The sequence below is a fragment of the Ceratotherium simum genome, chromosome 4, assembly GCF_057802395.1.
Source record: "Ceratotherium simum simum isolate JZ-2026a chromosome 4, ASM5780239v1, whole genome shotgun sequence".
Taxonomy (NCBI): Eukaryota; Metazoa; Chordata; class Mammalia; order Perissodactyla; family Rhinocerotidae; genus Ceratotherium; species Ceratotherium simum.
The window spans coordinates 70,016,731-70,034,879 of record NC_141903.1 but is presented as its reverse complement, the minus strand read 5'-3'; positions in this window follow the sequence as shown (position 1 = coordinate 70,034,879).

Genomic DNA, 18,149 nt, shown 5'->3' with positions numbered 1-18,149 from the left:
TTTTTAGTTTGATGTAGTCCCATTTGTTTATTTTTTCTATTGTTTCTCTTGCCCGATCAGACGTGGTGTTTGAAAAGATGTTGCTAAGACCGATGTCGAAGAGCGTACTGCCTATGTTTTCTTCTAGAAGTTTCACAGTTTCAGGTCTTACATTCAAGTCTTTAATCCATTTGGAGTTAATTTTTGTGTATGGTGTAAGGTAAGGGTCTACTTGTTTTGCATATGGCTATCCAGTTTTCCCAACACCATTTGTTGAAGAGACTTTCTTTTCCCCAATCTATGTTCTTGGCTCCTTTGTCAAAGATTAGCTGTCCATAGATGTGTGGGTTTATTTCTGGGCTTTCGATTCTATTCCATTGATCTGTGTGTCTGTTTTTGTGCCAGTACCATGCTGTTTTGGTTACTATAGCTTTGTAGTACATTTTGAAATCAGAGAGTGTGATACCTCCAGCTTTGTTCTTTTTTCTCAGGATTCCTTTAGCTATTCGGGGTCTTTTTTTGTTCCATATAAATTTTAGGATTCTTTGTTCTATTTCTGTGAAAATGTTGTTGGAACTTTGATAGGGATTGCATTGAATCTATAGATGGCTTTAGGAAGTATGGACATCTTAACTATGTTAATTCTTCCAATCCAAGAGCACGGAATATCTTTCCATTTCTTTGAGTCTTCTTCAATTTCTTTCAGCAATGTTTTATAGTTTTCGGTGTACAGATCTTTCACCTCTTTGGTTAAGTTTATTCCTAGGTATTTTATTCTTTTTGTTGCAATTGTAAATGGGATGGTATTCTTAATTTCTCTTTCTGCTACTTCGCTGTTAGTGTACAGAAATGCAACTGATTTTTGTATGTTGATTTTGTATCCTGCAACTTTACCATATTCGTTTATTACTTCTAAAAGTTTTCTGGTGGATTCTTTAGGGTTTTCTATATATAAAATCATGTCATCTGCAAATAGTGACAGTTTCACTTCTTCCTTTCCAATTTGGATCCCTTTTATTTCTTTCTCTTGCCTGATTGCTCTGGCTAGGACTTCCAGTACTATGTTAAATGGGAGTGGTGACAGTGGGCATCCTTGTCTGGTTCCTGTTCTTAGAGGGATGGCTTTCAGTTTTTCACCATTGAGGATGATATTAGCTGTGGGTTTGTCATATATGGTCTTGATTATGTTGAGATACTTTCCTTCTATACCCATTTTATTCAGAGTTTTTATCATAAATGGATGCTGGATCTTGTCAAATGCTTTCTCTGCGTCTATTGAGATGATCATGTGATTTTTGTTCTTCATTTTATTAATGTGGTGTATTACGTTGATTGATTTGCGAATGTTAAACCATCCCTGCATCCCTGGAATAAATCCCACTTGATCATGGTGTATAATCTTTTTAACGTATTGTTGTATGCGATTTGCTAGTATTTTATTGAGGATTTTTGCATCGATGTTCATCAGTGATATTGGCCTGTAATTTTCTTTTTTTGTGTTGTCCTTGTCTGGTTTTGGTATCAGGGTAATGTCAGCTTCGTAGAATGAGTTAGGGAGCTTCCCCCCCTCCTCAATTTTTTGGAAGAGTTTGAGCAGGATAGGTATTAGGTCTTCTTTGAATGTTTGGTAGAATTCACCAGGGAAGCCATCTGGTCCTGGACTTTTATTTTTGGGGAGGTTTTTGATTACTGTTTCGATCTCCTTACTGGTGATTGGTCTATTCAAATTCTCTACTTCTTCTTGATCCAGTTTTGGAAGGTTGTATGATTCTAAGAATTTATCCATTTCTTCCAGATTGTCGAATTGGTTGGCATATAGTTTTACATAGTATTCTCTTATAATCTTTTGTATTTCTGAGGTGTCTGTTGTAACCTCTCCTCTTTCATTTCTGATTTTACTTATTTGTGCCTTCTCTCTTTTTTTCTTGGTGAGTCTAGCTAAAGGCTTGTCTATTTTGTTGATCTTTTCCAAGAACCAGCTCTTGGTTTTATTAATTTTTTCTATTGTTTTTTTGGTCTCTATTTCATTTATTTCTGCTCTGATTTTTATTATTTCCCTTCTTCTACTGATTTTGGGCTTGGTTTGTTCTTCTTTTTCCAGTTCCTTCAGGTGCATTGTTAGATTGTTTATTTGAGATTTTTCTTGTTTGATGAGATAGGCCTGTATCGCTATAAACTTCCCTCTTAGAACCGCTTTTGCTGTATCCCATAAATTCTGGCATGTCATATTTTCATTTTCATTTGTCTCCAGGTATTTTTTGATTTCTTCTTTGATTTCTTCGTTAACCCAGTCGTTGTTCAGTAGCATTTTGTTTAATCTCCATGTATTTGTGGCTTTTCTGGTTTTCTTCCTATAGTTGATTTCTAGTTTCATACCGTTGTGGTCAGAAAAGATGCTTGGTATTATTTCAATCTTCTTAAATTTATGGAGACTTGTTTTGTGGCCTAATATGTGATCAATCCTGGAGAATGTTCCATGTGCATTTGAAAAGAACATGTATTCTTCGGTTTTTGGATGGAATGCTCTGTATATGTCTACTAGGTCCATCTGTTCTAGTGTGTCGTTTAAGGCCACACGTTTCCTTATTGATCTTCTGTTTCGACGATCTATCCATTGGTGTAAGTGGAGTGTCAAAGTCCCCTACTATTATTGTGTTACTGTCTATTTCTGTTTTTATGTCTGTTAATAATTGCTTTATATATTTAGGTGCACCTACATTGGGTGCGTAGATATTTACAAGTGTTATATCCTCTTGTTGGATTGTTCCCTTGATCATTATGTAATGCCCTTCTTTGTCTCTTTTTACAGTTTTTGTTTGAAAGTCTATTTTGTCTGATATGAGTACTGCTACCCCAGCTTTCTTTTCATTGCCATTTGCGTGGAGTATCTTTTTCCATCCCTTCACTTTCAGTTTGTGAGTGTCTTTAGGTCTGAAGTGTGTCTCTTGTATGCAGCATATATATGGGTCTTGTTTTTGTATCCAGTCAGCCACCCTATGCCTTTTTATTGGAGCATTTAATCCATTGACGTTTAAAGTAGCTATTGATAAATATGTAATTACTGCCATTTTTTAACTTTTTTTTTTTTTCTCAGTGTTTTAGTAGTCCTTCTCTGTTCCTTACTTCTTCTATACAGAATTGATGGTCACTTTAGTTTGACCTCTGTCTGAAACCTGTACTCTTTAACTACCCTCCTCCCTCCCTTTATGGTTTTGATATCATATCTAACCTCTTTTTTGTGCATTTGTGTCCATTACGTTCTAATCGTGGAAATAGATAATTTTTCCTATTTGTGGTCTTCTCTTTTCCCCTTAAATCAGTCCCTTTAACATTTCTTGTAACACTGGTTTCTTGGTGACAAACTCCTTTAATTTTGCTTATCTGGGAAAATTTTGATCTCTCCTTCCATTGTGAACGATAACCTTGCTGGGTAGAGTATTCTTGGCTGTAAGTTTTTTCCTTTTAGCACTTTAAATATATCGTGCCATTCTCTTCTAGCCTGTAAGGTTTCTGCTGAGAAGTCAGCTGATAGCCTTATGGGGTTTCCTTTGTATGTAACTTGACATTCTCTTGCGGCTTTTAGGATTCTCTCTTTATCTTTAATTCTGGACATTTTGATTATGATGTGTCTTGGTGTGGGCCTCTTTGGGTTTATCTTGTTTGGGGCTCTCTGTGCTTCCTGTACCTGGATGTCTGTTTCCTTCCTTAGGTTAGGGAAGTTTTCATCTATTATTTCTTGAAATAAATTCTCTGCCCCCTTGTCTCGCTCTTCTCCTTCCGGGACACCTATAACACGGATGTTAGTGCGCTTGATGTTGTCCCAGAGGTCCCTTAGACTCTCCTCACTCTTTTTAATTCTTTTCTCTTTTACCTGTTCACCTTGGGCAATTTCTTCTAGTCTTTCTTCCAGCTCACAGATCCGTTCTTCTGTATCCTCTACTCTGCTTTTGAGTCCCTCTAATGAATTTTTCATTTCCAGTATTGTATTCTTCATTTCTGATTGGTTCTTTTTTATATCTCCCATTTCTTTGTTGACATTCTCACTGAGTTCATCTATTCTTCTCCCCAGATCAGTGAGCATCCTTAACACTCTTAGTTTGAACTCTCTGTCAGGTAGGTTGCTCATTTCTGTTTCACTTAGTTCCTTTTCTGGGGTTTTGTCCTGTTCCCTTACTTGGAATGTATTCTTTTGCCTCCTCATTTTGCCTCTTTCCCTGTGCTTGTGTCTACGTATTAGGTAGGTCAGCTACGTCTCCTGCTCTTGGATAGGTGACCTTATGTAAGTGGTGCCTTAGGAGTCTTCCAGTGTGCTTCCCTCAGTTCTCAATGTTCTAGGAGTGACCCCTATGTGGGCTACGTGTGTCCTTCTGTTGTGGCCTGTTTGCTCTCCCTGGAGGCGCCCAGGGAGGCTGAGTTATGCTCCTGGCCAGCTGTTGTAATGCTCAGCTGCTTGTAGTTGTTGTGGGCCCTTCAGTCTCTTTATCAGGTGTGGGGAGACACAGCACAGTTGGCTATAAGTTCTAATACCACATTTGTGTTGCAGTATTTCTTTTAAGTGAGTAGGCCCCCAGTGTGGCAGGTTGTTAGGCTCAGGGCCTTACAATTGCTGTAAACCTCTAGCCTATTAGGCCTCCTGTCAGCTCTCTGAGGATTGCAGCTGGGTGGGGCTGGCCTCAGGCACAGGAGCACCCAATTGTTTCAGGCTTTGGAAGGTGGGGCAAACCTCCTATGTGGGTCTTTGAGAAGCACAAGTCTTCTGCAGCTGACAAGCCCTGTTGCCCACAGGTCCACACACACAGTCAACACAGTAATGCCCCGTGTGAGCGCCCCGACCTCCTCAAGCGGACCCAGTCTCTCCAAGGCGGGAGCCCCACACACTCCGCCACCACCCCACACTCTCCACCCGCTCCTTGTGCACACCCTCCCCGCTCAAGTCAGCTCAGTTGCCAGGCTGCAGAGAATCCAGTCTCCAATCTATGCAGGCCCACACATTGCCTGAGGGCTTGTTGTTGGGTGGGGCCAGTCTCTAGGGTGGGCTGCCTGCCCTGGCTGAGCTGGATTAAATCAGTGCTCTAGCGGGTGGGGCAGACCCTGGGCTAGCAGGTCTCAGGGAGAACTCCAATGGCGTCTGTGTCAGCACGCTCACACCAGGCCACAACAATGGCCGCTGCCAATGTCCCAGTCCCCGGAGAGGTCTCACCCCTCACCGAGATGCACTCAGGGCCTATTAGGTGGGTCTCTTGTCACCGAAGCACTGTGCACCTTTCTTTCTGGTGATTTTAGGATGCTTTCTGGAACGGGTGAGTTTGTGCGTGGGCCCTTTAAGAGCCAGTTTTAGTTTCTTTGTGAACCGGGTTTTCTGGGGGTGCTCCCCAATGCTTTAGTAGCAGCCACAGTCAGATATTATGCCGCTGGTCTCGATTGTGCTGGGTCCACAAAATGCCCACAGCGGGGGCGCTCCCCGGCTCAGGACCCCGCGTCTCCAGGGAGGCTGCGTACCTGTGAGCCGCTCCCTGCGGCCGTGAAGCTGGCGGCTTGTGAAGGCAGCGTTTTTCCTCTCCAGAAGGGAGTCTCTGCCTCTTCCACCTCAGTTAGGATTGTCCGTTGTTGCAGGAGTTCCTCTTATCCAGTTTTCAGTTCTGTCTCAGGGGTAATTTTTCCACCAGTAGTTGTAAATTGGTTGTGTCCACGGGAGGAGGTGAGTTCAGAGTCTGCCTACGCCGCCATCTTGACTCCGCCCCCGCCCCAGTGTAAATGTTTTATAATCAACCTGTCTGCGTTTGAAACTCTTGGACATTCTGAATTGATTTTCTAGGTATTTCTATTTTCTACTGTCTTTTATTCTACATTTTGGGCATTTTCACCACTTTCATTTCTAATCTTCCTGTTGCATTTTTTTCTTACAGTTATATTTTTATTTTCCAAGAGATCTTTCCCACTCTCAGATAATTCCTGTTTCATAGCACCTTCTGTTCTTATTTTATCATTATAAGATCTTCTGTAACTTGCCTGAGACTGCTAAATAAAGTTTAGTTTCAAATGTTTTCTTTTGTTCTCTGGATTATCTCTATTTATCTCAACATCAGATTGTGTATTTTATTATCTTAGATTTTTCTCTTTCCTTCTGCAATTTCCCTCAAACTTTGGGTGACCCTTGGTTTTCCTCTCATATTTAAAAATAAGACACAATAGAAATACTCAGAAGCTCTGTGTATATGGTACATGCATGCCCAATGCAAAGCTCTACTTTAAGGAATAGTCAAGCATCGGTTAATACCCTGTGCTCTGAAATGTTAAAATACTTAGAGCTTTAATTTAGGAAACCAGAACCCTTGTTAGATTCTACCACATATTCTTCTCTCCATACTCTACACCAGGCTGCATATTCAATCTCTTTTTTTTAATTAAAAAATAAAATTTATTTACCTATAATTGGCAACTTCCTGTGTGGAGATCATTTTGCAGCAAGGACAGGAAAGGTAGGTGGGGATTTTTAATACAGCCTTTTAATTAATGCCCACTCCTCTCACTCCTGGCCTCCACTGAAAGTACATTCGTTGAATTCTTGTCTCAGGGTATAAACTAAGCCAAGTGACTGAGCCCACTTCTCTAGCCCCTTTTTGTGTGGCATATCAATCAAGACTATTCCCTCGGTTTTCTATCTTTGAGAAATTTGTTGAAATCTCTTGCCTGCTGAAAGCATGGCAAGAATTTCCTTGTGCTTCAGGTTTATCCACTTTTTCAACATTTCTTTAATATTATTCTGTTGGGTTTTTCATAGGACAGGAAATGAATTCAGAAGCTCAGCTTGACATCTTTAGTCTTATGTTTTAACGATAGTGTATGTATCCCTCTATTTAATCACATTCAAAACTGCTTTTCACCTATTACATAAGCAATGATTAGAATGTGTAAATTGTATCGCTGTTGTTGAGAAGGAGTAAGATGGATGTCCATAGACTGCTCAGGGCAGTCTCCATTGGCATGGCGTTTATGGAAAGAAATGTGGCTATGAGGAGCAAGATACTTAAAGATTTAATGTTGGCAATTGTAACAACCTGTCCTAAGGAAACCTCTGGAGGACTATTTGAAGAACTTCGAAACAGGGCTGTTCATAGCAATTTAAAATAATGTGATGTTTGAAATAACTAAAATGTTAAAAGATTAAGAAATTATTAAATAAGTTATATATCATTCATGCAAAGAATATTTAGGCAAATAAATATCAAGACATGCTTAAATGATGGCAATATAATATTAAATGAGAAAGCAGGATAATGTGTATTCTATGTATTCAACATGATACAGATTTTAAATCATACAGAATTTCCATTTTTATCAGTAGAAACAGTCAAATATTGGCAATTTTAAATTAAAATATATAGCTACTATAAATAATAATAAAGTTAAAATGAATTATATAAAGTATAAATAAAAATGAACATAGGGAAGGAGTACTAATAGAGGCTATCTCAAGATGATAAGATTACAGTTGATTTTTATTTTTTAAATTATCTATGGAGAATGCTTTGTACTTGCAATCAAAACTAAAACTATCGTTTTTATCCAAGTTTTGGGGTTTGCATTGTGAACAAATTTTAAACTTTAAAATATCTTGATTTCTAATAACTTGTCGGAATGAGTGATACAGAGTAGGACAAAATATCCTAGGTCTATCCATTATAGTGTTCCTTTAATCTGCATGAACTTTATCATTCAACTTTTCAGGGTATTTACACCTTTGTAGACGTGTATATAGAACAGGTGTATTGCTCTCAGACAGGATTAATATTACAGATTCACAAATAACTGAGTCCCTGCTGTACCCCATTCTGTTGAGACAATCTGGCGTCACTGTTATGTGGCTTATTTTCTGCAGCTGTAGGCATTTTTCACCTTCTGCATAGAAAGCACCTATTCGCTGTTAAAGTTGAGTGCCATTCAGAAAGATACTGGCTTAAAAGGGAGTTTGGGAAAGCAAGATAAGAGCCTTTTAAATTAATACATTAACAGACAAATCTGAACTAAGTCATCTTCTGATATGCTTGCCGAGGAAAAAAGTTCAATTGACTGAATATTTCTATTACTTCCTTGTGTAAGAAGCTACACTTATCTTCAACTGGTCTAAATTTTTATGGTCCTATTTTTTGTTTGGTTAGAAGGTGTATATAAATACATCATAGTTTCTTTATTAAAGTGTACTTTTAAAACACGTAAGGTAGTTTAGCACTCTCAGGAAACATATTTTTGAGTTTATTTTGAAACTTGTTTTTGAAACTTATTTTGAGCTCGTATTTAATTTTCAGGCCCTGCCAAGTATAGCGGTATTATGACACCACACATGTTATGGATTGTAAAGCATAGTTTAGATCAGTCAGCAGAAAATAATTTTAGGCAGTAATATAATAAGATAGATCGTGCAGTTTTTATAGAAAATTAATAATTTCTTAGTAATTAGACCATTTTCAGACCTTTAAAATTAATTGCTATTCAGTACAACTGGGTAAGTTTATGCACATGCATATATTTGTTAATTTTTAATTTAAATCACGTCAGGTTTTTCCATAGAGCCTGGATACTGTGGTAAGTCTCCCAAGTTAGCATCAAGTTTTGCAAAAAGCCCTTAAACAAAAAGTCTCACTTCTCTGAATTCAAGCTGATTAAGACTCAAACTAATATAAAGAGAGGCATCTCTGTTTTAATATAATAAGAGGATTACCTCATGTGCAACATACGTGATCAAAACCAAAAAAAGGCTTAAGGCAAGAATTTTTTTTAATTGGGCTTGTTTTCTTTTGAAAATCTCAATTTTCAGTCACATATGTTTGAAAACATAGAGCAATCTTCAACCATAGTGTGAAAAGAGAAAAAGGGTAGGGTGGGTCTCAATGTCACCGTCAAGTTCACCACCTTCCCTAACTAGCAGTTATTACCAGTAAGATATGCTGGGTAAGACATCATTATTCATCTGGGGCAATAGTGTCTCTGGAGAATATACTTTATTTTCAGGATTAAATCTCCATCTTTCATAATCCTAGGTAGTATCTAGTTAATATCAAGGAAGATAATATGTGAAATAGTTGGTATGTATGAAAAGGAGAACAAAAAGTAAAACTGTTAAGGTAGCACCATTATAGGTATATTTAAACTTAATATTATTGTAATATAGTTTTAGGACATAATTACAATAAACAGTCTAGCTGATGATGTTTGTCAAACACAACTTGACAAAGAGGTTGTTTAAAATAACAGATTATGGGAATTTCATCCAGAAAAAAGTTTATAGTAACGAGATACCTTAATCTTGTTCATTCCTGGATTCAAGTTAAAAATAGCTTTCCCATGTGGGAAAAACTTAAATGCTTGTGGAACATTACAGAATAAAGAAAGCATCCCTTCTCTGTCAGCTGCAAGAGGTGTTTCTTTTTATTCATTTTTGCAGCCTATATAAATAAGCTACACAAAGACTATCCTCTAGAGGAAAAATATTTTTTTCTCTATAGTGTTGTGCTAATGTCTGTCCCTTTTTTTTTGTATTGGGGTTACTGATAACTATATTCTGTTGATAATAATTTGATAGTCTAAATGACTAACCTAAAACAATTTTACCTGAGATGATTATATTTATTATTATTTCTTAAATTATTTGTTCTTTTATGATCCAATTCATGATATTATAAAACTTCAAAATTCCTGAAATTTTTAATAATTTAAATTATTATATCTTGTAAGTTAGAAAACTTTTATTCAAAACTTTATAAAATTTTTCCAAAGTATCAGGCAAAATAGAATCAGAACCAAGAGAGCTATTAGGAATTATGAATCATATTTGATATTTTTTCCATTATATTTTGACATCATTTTTCTGACATGTGAAAAAAATAACTGGTTTTGTCCTCCTACCTTTTTGCTTAGCTGTCAAGAAAGTTAGACTAAAATCTGAATCAACTTTTGTAATGATATAGAACTATAGGTTCTGCATATCTGCATTTGAACTTTCTTGGTTTTTATTCCTAGTCTACCTATATTTACATTTGAGGTTATTTTGTATTTAATTTTATGTAATTCTTTACTACTTTAATTGAAATCCTTGTGATTAGACGAGTGTCAGAATTTAGATTACTTTTATTTTTATTTTAGGAAGGAATTTGGAACATTTCAAATATCAACAATACCTCATAGTCAACTACATTAATATTTCTGCAGAAAAATGTACAAATAATCACACTAAGTGGATAAATAAAGACCAAAATTAGGTTTACATGAGTTCTAGTAAGGTGTTATAGTCAGATCAATTATGGACTAATATTGGATCTCCAGAAACTTTTGACTTTAAGAATCCTGGATAGGGACTGTGTACCTGTGGTTGTTTCTCTGAGAAGTTTATATCTAAATTGGGCCTCTAAATTAAAAAATAAACAAGAGTAAATGTGTCAGAAGATTAAGATTTTCAAAGTAATATAACAGTCAATCCTTTTGTACAGAAAAATCACCAGGTTAGAGCAAATACATCTTATCTAATTTTCCGTTGTTACTAGAACATTGTTATTCCCAAGGTATAGGTAAAATAAGAATTCGAATTCAAATGCTTACTTTCTAGGGCAGGTCGGCTACCGTGAATGTGCTTGAGGTGGTCAGATGATCAGAATGAGGCAATAGAGAGTGGGAGAGAATGTGAACTGAAGATGGGATTCCTTACCTACAGACATCCATAGTCTGTCTGATTCTCTGTCTTTCTACTTCTCTTTTATTCACTCACACACACACACACACACAACCAGATGTGATTTCTGAGTCAGAAAAATATATATATTATAAGAAAAAATGGGAAATAATTAATCATGGAAGGATTTATGACGACTTAAGTAGTCTTGCACATTTAGCTTGTTTGTTGTTGCCAATTTTTCTACCTCTCTAAAAAAGAAAAAAATACCTACCTTACCATTTAATGATTCATTCATTTATTCAGTCAATATAGGTCTTACAAAACTATTGTTTGAAGGAAGAGTAAAAGCTAGTGAAGCAATGAATGGGATGAGGGTTTCCAAGTAGAGGGAAGACTGAAGAGTCAGATGTAGCTAAGGAATTACGGAGAATTCCACATGGCAAGAGTCTAGGATAAAAATTTATCTTCTGTTTTAAATAAGCAGGGCAAAAATATAGCTACCTCCATTGTTGAGGATGTTCAAATTTTTGTCAATTCCACATTGTATTTGTTTCTCTTCCCTTTGATATATGTATTTGTTTCTTTTCCCTTTGATCAATTATGAATCAGTGTAATCTGAATGTAAACACTACTCTTATACGTGTCTGCTCTAGCTATTTTCCTTTTTAAGAAAACTCCTCTCTGGATTCCCTACCATCTGAAAGGACCAAAATAAACAAAAAACAAAACAAACAGAAACAACCCTCTGATATATTTGGTAAATGTACTAGAAGAGAAAGAAAGGAAATAAAAGAAAATAAAGAAGGAGAAAATGAAAACAAGCAAGAAAGTGACTAGTTCTCTCCGGACATAATTTCATAGAGTAATTCGACTCTCTGTTTCAAAGAAAAAATGCAATTTGAATTACAACTGGGACTCAGTGTTATTTTATCATGCCAATATATTTTAATTTGTAATATAAACCTCATCACGTAGCTTGAAAACCAAAAGTATACAATTAACTCCACAGCAAAGCATTCTATTGCTATTTTAAACTCTTGTACTATAGCTAAATGGAAGAAACTGAATTAAACAAGATTGTAGATTGCCCTCTTTTATTAAAAATTCCTACAAATGGGGCAAAAATATCTGTGTTCCAATGGCATTGAATGTTATGATATGAAAACTGTTACAGAGCAACAATAGCTTGCACAATCCATCGGGAGGAACTTCACACTGACCTGCGTAAGACTGCTAATTTAATTTTATCGTTTCAAGTGAAAGTGACTTGAAACCAAGGAAACTAATCTGAACAGTAAGCCTAATTGCAAATGCCTCAGTACATTATGCAGATAATAACAGCTCCCGTGTGGATAATAGAAGTTAGAAGAGTACTGAAAATTACACTTTCTTTTGCCATCGTGAAAATGAACCAATATTGCATCTTATCTCCTGATCCACATACTAAAATGGAAATTGCTTTCCAGGTTTTACTAATTTCACTGACAGGATATTATGTGAAGCTTTTTTTTTTCCCTTACGCACTTACTCTGATTAAATATAAAAGAACACCCAGTAGCAATATTTGGAAATGACAAAAAAATCGGAAAAGGGAAATTCTAGTCATGTACATGTCTATGATTTCATATGGCTTTAGCATCAGAATTCATTATGACATCTAAAATAAATTGAGAATATTTCTGTTTCAAATGAGTCTATATTAAGCAAAGGATAATCTGCTATGTGCCTATGAAACTGAATGTATCTGAAATTACCGTGAGCTGCTAAAGCACACACACAAACCTTGCACTATTAAACACCATAAATGCCATTATGAATAAGCACTGAGATGTTTAGTGTTTGCATATACATTTAAATCATTTTAGTAAATTATACCTCAAAAAAAAATAAGACTTTCGTACCTCCGATATAGAGATTAAAAACCAAGTCAGGCACTGAGAGAGATTATACAACTACATGTTGTGGGAGCCCAAGAGCAATCCTACAGCACAGACCTTCCAATGACATTGCGGTGAGAGGACCGCCAGACTCAGACTCAGAAGACTTGAGTTCCTGTCCTGACTGGGGCTAGGACCACTTGTAATCACAAGGGCAATATGAAACAATTGATCTACTAATTCTACATTTGCCTTTGTTGATGTGTGCAAATCTCAGTGATATAATACATTCATTGGCACACAAGCACATAGAGATTCAGATGTTTTAGATAATATTCTTAACAAACAGCAAATTGCTTGTTTCCAAGTTACAGTTACAATTCAAGCCATGTTACTATGTTTAAGCATTTTGTTCTACAGCGTGGTATTACTTGGTGCAATTTTTGTGGTTGTTGTTTTCACCAAGCTTTTTAAAACTCGTTTTCTTTGAGTAAGTTTTATACAGCATAAAATATTTTAAGTTAGGTAATAGAACAGAAAATACTCTTGTCTCTTTTAAAATTCATTTGATCTCCAAAATGATGTTTATTGAAATATAAAGCTTCTAGAATCTGAGAAATTCTGGACAACTCCAAAGTAAGTACCAAATTTCTCTGTTTAACTTCATTCTGGGAATCCATTTGCTCTCCCCCATCTAATAAAAGGCACTAAAGATTCAAAAGAAACTTATTAACAGATGTAAAAAACGGCTTGGTGGGGACTTGAGGATAAAAATTTTTTGACCCAACATTCTTGGGTTTTAGTCAAGGGATCCACTAAATTAATTTAATTTATGATACTTTATTTCAACAGTAGCATAATAAACTCAGAGTAAGTTACATTTGAACTTGCTAACATTGAACTAATGAACTGACATCATTTTAGATAGAGTATTTGTTTCATTTTCTAAAAGTCATCTTAAGGCCACAAAACGCTTGAAGCATTGTTACACTGCTAACCCATTATGTTATATGAGTAAATGGATGGGATGTTTTACCACAACTATATGCTAACATTACACATAATAGAAAAAATATCTTTGACTGAAGCACAATTTAACCAATATCCCACTCAAATTAAAACGTTTTAATGTATTAGTACTTTCATACTTAATATGTGAAACATATTGTACCAAGTACTGGGAATGGTGTGAAGACAGAAGCCATCCCCCACCTCATGCAGCTTATAGTGCAGTAAGGGAGATAGATAATTATATAATTCTGCAAACAATATAAATGTACAGCTGCTAACTACTATGAGAATGATGTGGTGCTATAAAAGCATATTGTATTGGATTGGCATAGGCTGTGACATAGGCAGATAAAATGTTGATGAAGTGTAATCATGAAAATGTTTAGATAAATCTGTGTCTATAATTGTAATGGAAGAACTATTCTTGCTGTAACTGTAACTTTCAATTACATACACCAGTATGGCCATTCTTCACAGCAATGGGATCAGCAAAAACTTCAACTTTTAACATTTTTGTCTCCCTCACTTTTTGACTACCCTAAATAATTTAATAAAACTTTATGTCCATAATGAAAATTGATCTCATATTGTTAATGTAAGATCATTATGGCAGGATCCCTAAGACTCTGCCTTTCCATAAGCTTTCACACATCCTTTTCTCGTTGTTAAGCAAGTAAATACTCAAAGAGTTTCTTCAGTATAGCTATTCATAGCCCATATTTGGAAATCTTAAGATAATATTTAAAAGTGAGTATTATTTTGGTTTACTTACTGGAGAAGAAAAGTTTGCATGTGTTCTACTATGTTTTAGAAAATGTATATTTTGGAAAAAACCTAGAAAACTCTTTTGGATAAAAATTGCAACTTTGTCATAGAAAGCTAGAAATTCAAATACAACTTTTGTTTGTATAGTCAGATTTGACTTTCAGTATGACTTGGGGTATCTCAATGCCTTGGTTTCTTCTTCAATAAAAGAGGAATAAAAATAATTACCTAGCTATAGGAGTCTTGTAAGGATTACAGAATAAATCTATTTACCTTTTTTGAGAGTCTAAGATGAAAGGTTCTAGATGAGTGTAAAATTGTATTCAAGACAAATGATGCAGTTAATCTTACATTTGGGTTAATAAATGTCACTTTAGATCAAAGGCTTATTTTGTGTATTTCTGCAGAAATATGAAGGAAATTATTTATCTTCAATATTCTGCTGACAAGAGTTTTTTTAAGTGTCATGAACTGTTACTAGGGACTACAAGAAATGATCTCTGACATTTTCCAACTCTGTATTTTGTGGCGTTATGTACAATAGCTGTATTGTGCAAATGGCTTTCAAAAGTAAAAGCAGCACTTCCGGATCAAAAAGTACCTAGCGAGACATGAACAATTTAAGCAAAGAGAAAAAATTAGGTAACATGGATCAAGGAGAGCAGAAACGAAAATGGTATCACTGGGAAGATTATAATGACAAGCTTTAAAATTGCTACATCTCTATTAAAATGTATTTTAAATATCGTACTCAAATGAAAATTCTTTAATTTTCATTGATTAATGAAAATATCAATGAGAATCACTCATTTTAAGCAAAGATTGATTTCCCTTATAAAATGTTGTGCCTAACACTAGTTTACACTATATATGGCTCTTAATTTAGCAGCAAAAAATCATTTTATAATCAAATGTTTGATTGTAGGGTGTATGATTTTACCATGTTTTCTCTCTATTTTTCAGTGGCAAACCTAGGCCGCTGAAACAGAGCCCGCCAGACTTAGCCACTATGCCGTGGGGTCAGCCCCTCTATGTGATTTTAAATATGTGACATATCACACATAGAGATATAGGGCAACTACAAACACTGTATAAGATGAACGTTAAGTCGTCTAAGTGTTCTCAGAGTGAGAAATTCCTGGCTTAAAGATTTTTAAATGTTGTGTATACTTTATTGATATTTATTTATATTTTTGTTGGCTTTTAGAAGGAATGGAAGCCAGTGGTTAGATATAAAAATCTATATCTAAATTCCACCATCCCTGTGTGCTCCCCTACTGACCTGAATGAATGTAGTTAAGCAACCTGTTGCCCATGTATTTGTACAATTTTGCCACTGGATCAAAAAGAAAGAATCCTTAGCTTATCTCACATCTACATCAGAATCATATGCCTATTATAAAATTTATTAAACTCTAGGGGCTGGCCCGGTGGCACAGTGGTTGGGTTTATGTGCTCTGCTGCGGCGGTCCGGGGTTTGTGGGTTTGGATACCAGGCGCAGACCTACATACTGCTCATCAAGCCATGCTGTGGTGGCATCTCATATGCAAAATAGAGGAAAATTGGCACAGATGTTAGCTCAGGACAATCTTCCTCAAGCAAAAAAAAAATAAAATTATTAAACGCTAGAATTATATTATTAATGAATGATTTTTCCTACTAGTAATATTTTTTCTTCCTTTTAGGTGCCATAGGAATCATAAATAAGCAGAATCTGATAAATATTTTTGAGATTCTCAGAAACTGGTTCTAGGAAATATTACCTTGAATTAATTTGCAAAACAGTGATTAGAAGAAATTCTGAAATAAGCATAATATATAATATTTAAATATCTGGTTAAAGAGTTTTGTTTTAATTTAGTGATAAAAACGAACAGCTTCAAAGGCTGCTTTTTTTGTGACAGGGTATAGTGTTTGTTGAGGGAGGGTCTAGCAATGAACGACCAGCTAACTGCTCAATTTTCTGACGTGTTAGGCAGTTAACGAGACCTTTACTACCTTACTGAATCAGAGATATAGACAGGCTTTTAAAGATCATCTAGTCTAGTTACTAAAAACATTAATAAGAAAGAGCCTCTGGACCCCCACAGAGAGAGGAGGCAAGCGGCTGAGCCTGGCCTGTCTCATTACCACTCAAACAGATCAGTTCTGAGTTTACTTTTTATATATAAGAGTTCCATAAAAGATTTCACTGGAAAAATGGCTCAGCTACTTAAAACAGTTTGAAATACACTGCTTTATGCTACTCTTTCACTTTAGAGATGAGGAATTTCTTCTTGCCTTGGAGCCAGATAAAAATCACTCAGAAGTGAGTTTATGTCATCAAGTTAGTGCTTGAACTTTGAAATCATTCAATCACTTTCCCCCCAGACCTCAAGACTTCAACAACATATGTCCAGGACCCTCTACCTTGTTCACTGCTCTAACTGCCATCACCTCCTGTTTTTCCTTTTATAATCCAAGCATGTTCTTGCCTTAAAGACTTTTTGCCCTAAATATTCTCCATGACTTGAATGATATTTCCCAAGATAACTTCATAGCTCTTTTCACAACTTCTTTATATTTTTACCCAAATGTCAGCTTTTCAGTGAGGCCTTCTGTTTAATCCTGGCATAATATGTTGATTGCAAACACGGCCATGATTCTTTCCTTCCCTCTGACAATGTTCCTTGCAATATGACTTTGCAGCTACCTCCACGATAACAGAGATTAGATGCTTTCTAGCCCTTTGACTCTGCAATGACCTTTGACTTGCTTTGGGAAGTAGCCTGCTGTGGAAGTGATAGATCCCAATCCTAAACCTAGGCCTTAAGAGTCCTTGCACACTTATGCTTATACTTCTGGAGCCTGGCCACGACCAAGAAAACAAGCCTAGGCCAGAAGGATGAAAGACTATGTGCATTACAGCCAAATCATTCCAGCTGAGGTTAACCTAGACCTGCAGCTTCCAATCTACCAACCACAGATAGGAGTGAACCTGGCTGAGATCAGCTAAGCCTGGCCCAGATCGTTAGAAGTGCCCTGGCACCCCATAGACTCACAAAATACCAAATGGCTATTGTTTTAATTCACTATATTTGGGGGAAATTTGTAATGCAACAGGAGTTAACTAATACCTCTGAGTTTTCTAGCAAACAGGGCTGAGACAAAGCTTAGGTGAGGGTATCTTAGAAAAAGGGAAGTGAGGCAAGGAATGACAAATAAAGTAATACAGGGTGATCCTGTTGAGCTAACAATTTTCTCACAAGAAATATCACTCTTTCTTAGCTCACTCAGTGATTCTAGAAGTGGCCAATGGAATCACTGCTTCTGGGAACCAACCATCAGGAAAGGGAAGAGCGAGCAATTCATATAGTCTATTTGCAATCTCTTATTTCTCACTTATCAAGATTTACCTCATCGGGTGTAAGTTCCCAAATACTTCTGGCCTATGATACACAATGTTTCCAGGCTGTCACTGATGAAGACAAAACCTCCATCGCTCAATTCTGCTGGACGAGGGCACTAGAGTTGAGGCTCTGTCTGCGCTGCACATGATGACAGCCATGCTGAAGTTCTTTCTTCATTCTAGGAAAGGCTAAAAATAACCAATGGTATTAAAAAGTGAGGCAATAGTGGGAATGTCTGCATTCCCTGGATGGATTTGGGCAAACCACCCTTGTGGCCACTACAGCCAGGAAGTGGGGTAAAGAGACAAAGCCAAGAGTTGGGTGGGTCCTGTAGGATTGTAGGATCTGGATGTGTCAACATCAGTTCCAGTGGACATCTCTGAACCCCTGGCTAAATTCCACACCTCTCCCACATTGAGTTAGCATACTTACTTCATGCTCTGTTTTTCTCCTTAGTCCTT